This window comes from Dendrobates tinctorius, unplaced genomic scaffold (assembly GCF_039654945.1).
Source record: "Dendrobates tinctorius isolate UK_male_01 unplaced genomic scaffold, ASM3965494v1 ptg000272l, whole genome shotgun sequence".
In the NCBI taxonomy this organism is placed as follows: Eukaryota; Metazoa; Chordata; class Amphibia; order Anura; family Dendrobatidae; genus Dendrobates; species Dendrobates tinctorius.
This window is the reverse complement of record NW_027361939.1, coordinates 13038658-13048254: the sequence shown is the minus strand read 5'-3', so window position 1 is coordinate 13048254 and position 9597 is coordinate 13038658. Positions and strand designations below refer to the sequence as shown.

The window sequence follows — 9597 nt, the reverse complement described above, 5'->3', positions numbered from 1 at the left end:
GCCCTGCTGCTCCACTGCTGGTGGAGGGGATAGAGGGACGAGACAAGAGGGAAGGTAGAGAGGGGTCGGATACCTTGATGTGGTCACCGGGGGCGGTCTCACAAGGGATCACTCCAGAGGGAGGCAACTCTGATGCAGGCTTCCGAGTGCTGCAGATGGTGCTAAAAAAAGAGAAAAAAATATATATTAAAGATATTGATATTTAATTTAACTCTGCTGAAAAAAAAATTGGTTAAACATGTAAATATTTGTACTACAGAAATGGTGTGGAATATTTACCTTCTGGACACCATCGTCGATCGGAGGAACCCCAGGGCTCTGTAGTTCTTGTACTGGGCTCCCCGGCGTCCTCCCGATCCACTCGGGGCCTGCATCTCCTTGTTGAAGTCCCTCTTGAAGCGATCCCTAAGGGACCGCCACCGTGTGATAACCCTGTCACCTGTGAAGAAAAAAAAAAAGGGTTTAGTATTCAACACTTCACATGCTGGAATATAAGTTACTGAATTTGTAATACTTACGCACTAAATCCCTGGCCCTCGCATTGAGCTCCTCCCAGTTCTCTATAACTGCGGAACAGACCTCATCCCAGAACCGTCGGGTGGTTGGTTGGTCGGCGTGTTAACGGTTTCCCATGTTCCACAGCGGCTCCCGGATTTCAACCTCATGGATGAGGTCATCGGTGTCAATAATGAGACCTTCCTCCAGTGGTCTCTTGGGAGCACGCTGTGAAACCTGTGATGGAAAAAAAATACCACAAAAAAAAATTACATTCTATTCAAACACATGATGTTCATTACTCAATTATCCAAATAGGGTTACTTACCGTTTGCTGACCACCAGATGCTTCACCTCGACGACCCTGGGATGTCCTGGGAGTCGCTCTAGAGCGGGCACCAGATTGTGAAGACTGTAAAATAAAAAAAAAATTGTTTTGGATGGAAGCGTAGTTATTTTGTGTGCACTGTGATGAATGTTTGTGTTGGGTGTAGCATTATGTATGTATGTCTGTATTTCCTAAACTTACACTCTGCGCGCCCCCTCCTTGCGTCTCTCCACCCTGCATGTCTCCTCCCGGAAGCTCCTCTGAATCAGCTTCCTGTGAAAACATAATACATGGATATAGGGTATAAAAAAAAAAAATAAAGAGTTTAAAAAAAAAAAAAAAATATATATTTACCTCAGTTTGCTGATGATGTGAGGGGGAGCTTTCAGGAGAAGACATTTCTGCGTTATGGCTTGTTGCGGGTCTGCTGCGGTGTGGCTGCTGCTGCGGTCCTTCCTGAAGTGATCTGCATGTATAAAGACACTTGTTTAGCTACTATACAAAGGATATCACAAGCTTTCAGGCCTTTATACTTACTGATAAAATTTCACACTTCTGTGTGGGTCTGCTGCGGTGTGGCTGCTGCTGCGGTCCTTCCTGAAGTGAACTGCAAGTATAAAGACACTTGCTATGCTACTATACAAAGGATATCACAAGCTTTCAGACCTTTATACTTACTGATAAAATTTCAATTTTTATCTGGGTTTGCTGCTGCCTGGCGGGTCTGCTGCAGCCTTGCGGGTGTGCGTGCCTTCCTGAAATAATATGAAAGTGAAAACAAAATTTAAATATAATAAAAAAATGAATCTTCATTGGTATTTAATGTGTGTAGTTCCCTGAAACTGAGTATACGCAGTTTTAAGTGTTTGCATGTGTTTAAATTCCCTGAAAAACTCTCACCGAGAGTGTAACCACTGTGATTGAAGGTGTGTAATTGCTGTATATCCCCACACTTTGTGTTTTGCATGTGTTTGAATTGCCTGAAAAACTCTCACCGAGAGTGTAACCTGTGATTGAAGGTGCGTAATTGCTGTATATCCCTACACTTTGTGTTTTGCATTTGTTTGAATGCTGTGTATTCCCTGAAAAACTATCACCGAGTGTAACCAGTGATTGAAGGTGTATAATTAACTCTCACCGAGAGTAAATGTGTAATGTGTAAATTGAAATCTCTCACTTGAGAGTATAACCACACTTGTATACCAAAACCCAAAAATTAAATTACCTTTATGGTAGATAACCATACTTAATTTTACCACTTAATTTTACCTGGTTTTAAAATGATACTACAGAGTTTTTCAAAACAGTTTTTCTTTTTTTTTTCTTTATTTTTTTACACAAATAGGAGCTACTCCGCTCTTTATTTTAAATACCACAATAAATGGAAAATAAAAAAGCACTGATATCCAACAGATACACCACATACATTACACAACACAATCACACCACAATTGCAAACATTAAAATAAAATACAATACACATGCAGCAGAAAAACAACTAAAGTATGAAAAAACCTACACACACAAACACGCATGACACACAGACAGGCCACACGCACACACACACGCTCCAGGGATCTTGCAGGTGGAAGACTTGCAGCTGGGCAGGCAGGTTTTATATCTCTAGCTGGTCTTCTATCACTCTGGCTGGTGATGGATGTCTGGCTCTTGGTTTTCAGTGTGGCTGGTGCCGGATGTCTGGGCCCAAGTACACCACATACAATAGCAGTTACACCAAATACAATGCACACAGAACACAATCCAAGCATACTTGCAAATATTAAAATAAAATTACAGTTGTATGAAGATAAAATAAAGTGTGAAAAAAAAACACACATGACACACACACACAGACAGACAGACAAGCCATGGACACACACAGACATGCCCCACACAAATAGTTTTAATACTCACACAATTGCAGGCTTTGGTGGCTTGGTGCTGGGTAGCTGGGCAGGTGCTGGCAGGCCGATTGTTCCAGGGGTCTTCCAGCTGGCCATGGCAGGCTGGCAGGCTCTCTCTCTTCTCAGCTTGGGGTGTCTCTGCTGGGCAGGTGCTGGCTGGATTTCTCTGGCTCTGTCTTCAGTCAGGCTGGTGCCGGATGTCTGGGCCCAGTGATTAATTAGCCCACCTTATATAGTTTTGGGACTGTCTGGAAAAGTATCTTTTTTTCTGTGCATGCTCAGTGCGATTTAGCGGATTCCGCCGGCGCATTCTGCGAAATAGCGGATCCCGGCGGATCCGCCGCCCATAGGCGCCCATTCTGCCGCTTGGAGGACGACAGCAGATCCACCGTTGTCCGCTATTTTGACGGCGCCAAAAAACGTAGCATACTCCGTCCACCTCAGACAGAATCTGAATAGCGGGCGTAACAGACGACCATCCGCTACACTCCGCCACTAATGTATTTCAATGGGAAAAAATGGCGGATTTTGACTGATTGCAAAAAACCGAAGTGTGAAACAGGCTTTACATCCCTGTACTTGCATGGCTCCAGTGGTGCAATCGGTCAGCGAGTGGGACTTATAAAGCAGTAGCTGTTGAGCAATACTGAGGTTGTGAGTTCGACCCTCACCTGGAGCATTCTTTTCTTGTCTTTCTTTAGTATTTTTGACTACTGAAGTAGTTGAATCGGTTCATGATTTGGTGGCGATTGCTTCACTCTTATGAGGAAAAAATATTTTGATTTTTTTACCTTTGCTATCCAGCCCCAGTAGCCTAATGGAAAAGGCACTGGCCTCCTAAGCCAGGGATTGTGGGTTCGAATCCCATCTGGGGTGCTTGTGGATTTCCCTTTCCAACAGCATCTCATGGAATCTTGATGGTGCAGGTGAAAACTGTTCTACTGGATGATTGTCTTGTTTTCTCATGACTTAGTTCTTGCAAACCTCTGCCATTTAGAGCGATCCTTTCTATGTACTAAGAGAAGTGTTAACACGCAACAGTATCGACTTTGTGTGGTGGAAAAGCCTAGCATCTTAATTGTTAATTGTTTTCATCTTCATTAATGCCCCGAATACCACAGAGTATATTTTCTAAGATATGGATATACTTTCAACCACGCAATGTTTGCAAATCTCAAAATATAAAATAAAAAGCGAAAAAAGTGAACCATTTTTGGAACATTTTTGACAATGGTTTTCCATATCATGTTCTTTATTAAAAAACAAAATGAGTAATCTTTCAATTTTCACCCTGGCCACTGGAGCTATTTTGGACCATGAGTAGCAGGTGTTTGAAGAGGGGAGTGTAGATGATGAGGTCCTTGACCCATCTTGGCGTGAGGAACAGGAAGGTGGTGGGAGCAGCTCTGAGGAAGAGATTCCCCGAACGGCCAAAACCAGAGGGAGAGGGAGGGGGCAGACTTGGTTGCCTGTAGCCTCAACTTCGGCACCCGTTAGGAGCATTCCACTTTCAAAAGGCAAAAAGGGTGCTCCTAAGACTTGCAGTGCGTGGTCCTTTTTTGACACAGTTGGAGATGACATTTGCTTTGTCAAATGCAAGCTGTGTCATCAGAGAGTCAAAAGAGGGAAAAATGTCAGCAACCTCAATACCACTAATATGTGGAAACATGTGCGGACCAAGCACGAGCTGGAGTTACACAGACACACTGAAGACGTAGGCCAACGTATAGCACCACCTACCACCTCTTCAGCTCATGTTGGGGCCTCTTCCTCCAGCTCACACACAGCTGGTTCAGCTTACTCACAGGATTGCCAAGGAAGAACCTCTGGTATTGTTGTCCGGAGACCCTGTGACATTCCACCCACAGCACCACATTCCAAGTCATCCTCATACTCCCAGGCCACTCGGCAGCCATCGGTAGCACAGGCATGGGAGAAAAGGTGGCCATACTCGGCAAACCATCCCCGAGCACAGGCTCTGAATGCTGGCATTGCCAAACTACTGGCCCTTGAAATGCTGTCATTCAGGCTGGTGGAGACTGACACCTTCCCGGACTTCATGGCATTGGCAGTCCCACAATACACTGTGCCCAGCCGCTTTTATTTCAGCAGGCGAGCCGTCCCTGCCCTGCAGAAACATGTGGAGGCAAACATAAAACATGCGCTACTAAACGCCGTCAGTAGCAAGGTCCACCTGACCACCGATGCGTGGACCAGTAACCATGGACAGGGACGATACCTTTCCCTCACTGCCCATTGGGTCAATGTTGTGGAGCCGGGTACAGATCTGGAGAGTGGCGCTCTACGTGTTCTGCCAACTCCACGGATGGCAGGAATCCAGTCTGTACACATTGACTCCTCCTCCTACTCCAGTTCCTCTGAAACAGCGCAGCAGGAGCCTGTTATGACCGATATGAGCACAGCCGTGGCCAAACGTCAACAGGCCGTACTGAAATTAATTTCATTGGGGAATCGAAGCCACACAGCGCAGGAGCTCTGGAATGCCATCAAGCAGGAGAGCGACGTGTGGTTTCTGCCAGCGAATCTCCAGCCGGGCTTGGTAGTGTGTGACAATGGCCGAAATCTGGTGGCAGCTCTTGGCCTTGGCAACCTCACTCACATCCCATGTCTGGCACATGTGCTCAACTTGGTCATGCAGAGCTTTCTGAGGGACTATCCGGATCTTGATGCACTGCTGCGCAAGGTCCGCATAGAGTGCGCTCACTTGCGGTGTTCCAGCACGGCAGGATCACGCCTTTCTGCTCTGCAGCGCCGATTACGCCTTCTGGAACATTGCATCATATGTGACCTACCCACCAGGTGGAATTCAACGCTACATATGTTGGAGCAGTTGTGTGAGCAGCAGGCAGCAGTCATGGAGTACCAGCTGCATCAGGCGCAAACAAGTCGCAATGTGCGCCGGTCACACTTCAGCACCACTGAGTGGGCCTCTATGAAGGACATCTGCTTCGTTTTGCGTGCCTTCGATGATTCCAAGCGGATGGCGAGTGCAGATGATGCACTAGTCAGCATGACTGTCCCCCTTATCTGCATGCTTCAAAAAACACTGCAAGCACTAAGGGATGAGGTTTTGGAAGAGGTGGAGGATGAGGAGTCCCAAATGCCATCTGCTTCTGGCAGTCTGCGCTACGTGCTTCCTCACAAAGGCCTAGGCAGGGGACACTTTGTGAGGAGGAGTCGATGGACCAGGAAGACATCTCTCCAAAGGAGGGAGGTACACAAAGCTGTAGTCAGTATGTACAGCAAGGGTGGGGTGATGCAGAGCAGGCAGAGATCATGCCTCAAGCAGGGGACAGCGGTTCTTTGGCAGTTGGGAGTCTGCAGCACATGGTTGACTTCATGCTGCAGTGCCTGAGAAACGACCGCCGCATCGCCCACATTCTCTACACGGCTGATTATTGGGTGTACACCCTCCTAGATCCTCGCTACCGGGACAACTTGCAAACCCTCATACCAACGTTGAACCGGGATCGTAAACTGCGGGAGTACCAAGACACACTGGTGCAGTCCATAATGTTTTCCATTCCACCCAACAGCAGTGGTGCTAGTGCTTTGCAAAGCACCACTGTGCGTCGACCCAGTGGAGGAAACTCGGCACAAAGAGGGAGCAGAGGCAGCGCCTCAGCACAAGGCAAGACCACTATGGCCCAAATGTGACAAAGTTTTGTGTGTCCGCCACAATTGTCTACACCATCACTGATGGCTCCAGTCAGCAGGAGGCAACGTTTCCGTCAGATGGTGACAGACTACATGTCTTGTCCTGTGAGTGTACTCCCAGATGGCTCTTCCCCCTTCAAGTTTTGGGTCTCTAAGCTGGATATATGGCCAGAGCTTAGCCAGTATGCATTGGAGGTGCTGGCTTGCCCTGCTGCCAGTGTATTATCGGAACGCGTCTTTAGTGCCGCAGGTGGTGTACTAACAGACCGTTGCACGCGACTTTCTTCCGATAACATCGACTGGCTTACTTTTCTGAAAATGAACAAGGCCTGGATCTCCCTAGAATTTGCCAGTCCTCTTCCCGACTAAATAATTGGTTGGCAACTGTATCCGGGTCTCCTGTTGTGTTCATGTTTCTACCACCTGAACTATAATCCCTGGGCTTCAACACAGCCAGTTGTCGCTCAGATGTGTCGTCTGCACAGAGAAAAACACTAGCTCCTGTGTTAGTGGGGTTCAGTAACGCCAGCTGCTCCCCTGCTGTGTGGACGGCAAAGTCTCCTGCTCCATCCACATTCAAACTACTACTGATTTTTAACCCTGCTCCACTTAGGCCTCTGGCTCCACTGTCTCTAGTATTTCCCATGGCCTCCAACCCCGCCAGTGACAGCTCTTAAGTGGCGTCTGCATAATCCACACTTGTTCCAGTGTTACTTGGCCTCAGTCATGTCAGTTGATCCCCTGATGTGTGTCCGGCAAGGTCTCCTGCTCTGTCCACATTCCCATTACTAGTAGTGTGAATGAGGACTGTATTGCCAACTGTTCAGCAATAAGGTTCGGGTACGGCTTTAAAGAAGGCTACTACTTGCATATAACACAATTTTATTATACAATGATTATAAAACACCAAATTAATGAAATGGCAGATATAATATTACCCTGTCTTGTTAATTCTATGTGAATCATACAATTATTATGGATTATAATACATAGAGAAATAAGTATCCATTCTATACATTACCAAGTAGTATTGCAACATCACTTCTCCACTGGAGGGACCACAGTGTCAAATGAGAAGGAAATGCTCTGGTCTTGTCATCACAGAGACCGTGCACCCACGATAGCTTCTGGAAATGTCCCCTGCTGGAAAATGTCCCTCCTTCACTGACACAGGGTCCACCTTTTTTATTCACAAAATTCCCACATTCCCTCTGTGCAGTGTGTTTAGGCTGAGTCATCAGAATCTTGAAACTGCACAAGACTTCAAGGTCTGTTTGTTATACAGTAGACTACTATAATCTTAGTTTGTTTGAGATTCGTTTGTCATTAGCATGTCTCTTAACAATAGCACAATGCATTACTACTGATTATAACCCAGGCTCTGTTTGTCTCTGGTCAACTTGTCAAAGTTGTCTATCATTGTTCAAAGTTCAACATATGTTGCTTAATGCTCTAAGATGGGCAGCATGACTTCCATAATCACCTATTCTGAAAACTGGATACCTATTGTAACTCAGACACACACTCAGACATGTCAAGATATGTATCACAATCGGTCCTCGATTATTGATGTCATGCATGACCCAATATTGCTACATGAGACCATAAAACATTTTGGTCTCTCTTGTCTTCGAGCATCATACTATTATTGAGCACAAGACTTCCTTGTTCAAGCAGCATATTAATTATCTATACAGTTGTTATTCCTATTGTCCTAGCTTATATGTAAGAATATACCACACAACTCTTATATTAGAATACCACACAGAATTAGTTGGAAAGCTCGTTTCCCATAAACCACCCCCAAGTGAAGGTATTCAGTATCTATCACTGTTTGTCAACAGGGTTCACTTGCCTGCAAATCAGGATAATGCTTTATCAATATACCCGCACCATTCACTACTCTTGAAATTCAAGTAAGTCAAAAGCGTACACAAAGGTTAATCCTTTCCAGTAATCCAGATTAAACATACTGTTTCAACAAGCATTGTTTTTAGTATACTCAACACACAGGCTGCATTTCAATAGCCATTGCAGGTCTGACCCCATGAACTCTGGTACTGGATATGAGGCCTTCTAATGCTGACATTACAGGTTAATTTCAATATGGACTAATCAATATATTACAATATGTAGGCTATAAGATATCCATATTTTTATTAGCACCACAATCCACCCTTGGATATCTTATAGCCACACATTATCTATCCAACAACAACAAACCAATGCATGCATAATACAAATTACTCCTTCAAGTTAACCTAGAGCTAACACTTGACCCACTAGTTACATTAGTCGGAATATAACGAAAAGTGATATTTTCAAAGAAAAACATCCCACCTCTAGGCAATCTTACAGTACATGTTCTGTAAATGATGGAGCGATCACTATTGCCCACCCTCATACTTTTACACTTTTTATCTGAACTGGAGCCACATATAATAGCCCTCTCCCCATCCCCAGTCTGATTCATCATATTTCATGTTTATCACAAGTCCACTGACAGCATGGATCAGCTGGCATCATTCTTGGAATCCTTCTAATCATTTCTCCCATTAGAAATTTTTCTTCAGTACAGTTCACATCTTGGGTCACATCTTCTTCGTCTTTGCCCTTCAAAAATGGCTAGTGTCCACTGAGCCAAGTAAAGCCATAGATTCTGTTTGGTTTTCAGAAATCCACACTCTCCATAGCTGGCATCTGTCTGAAGATTGCTTGGCTCTTGAAAGCAGTTGCACAAGATGAAAGCAATAATACAACACTTACAGATCAAATTTTGATCTAAAGGGAAAACAAAAGCATTATTATCTGAGATCACATTGACTGCTACTTCAGAAATGACTTGAGCAGATGCAGGACACTTAATTGATTCCACCAAATTTTAGAAATCCACTGACTGAGCTATTCTAGCTTCTCTCTGTATTATTGACATATCACTTTACTCAATATTCATACATTTCTCCTGGATAAATCTGATCTATCACATTACCTTAATTCATGAAATATCAAACAAAACTGTTCAAGATACAACTTTCAAATGGATTTTACAAACCTATTATGTTCCTAATTGAAAATAAAGATTAAAAACGTACATAAAACTAAACCACAACTTTTAGCTAAATACAGTCCGATTCATCACAATGGGATGATTACTTATTTAATTGTTTGCAAACAATTATTTTAACCTTTACC

At 44.5% G+C, this 9597-nt stretch overlaps 1 non-coding gene across 1 annotated transcript; it reads left to right on the top strand.

Annotated features, from left to right (window-relative positions):
- Positions 1-3530: 3530 nt before the first annotated feature.
- On the top strand, positions 3531-3603 carry TRNAR-CCU (transfer RNA arginine (anticodon CCU)). The gene has a single exon. It is a non-coding gene; the product is annotated as a tRNA-Arg (tRNA).
- Positions 3604-9597: the final 5994 nt, after the last annotated feature.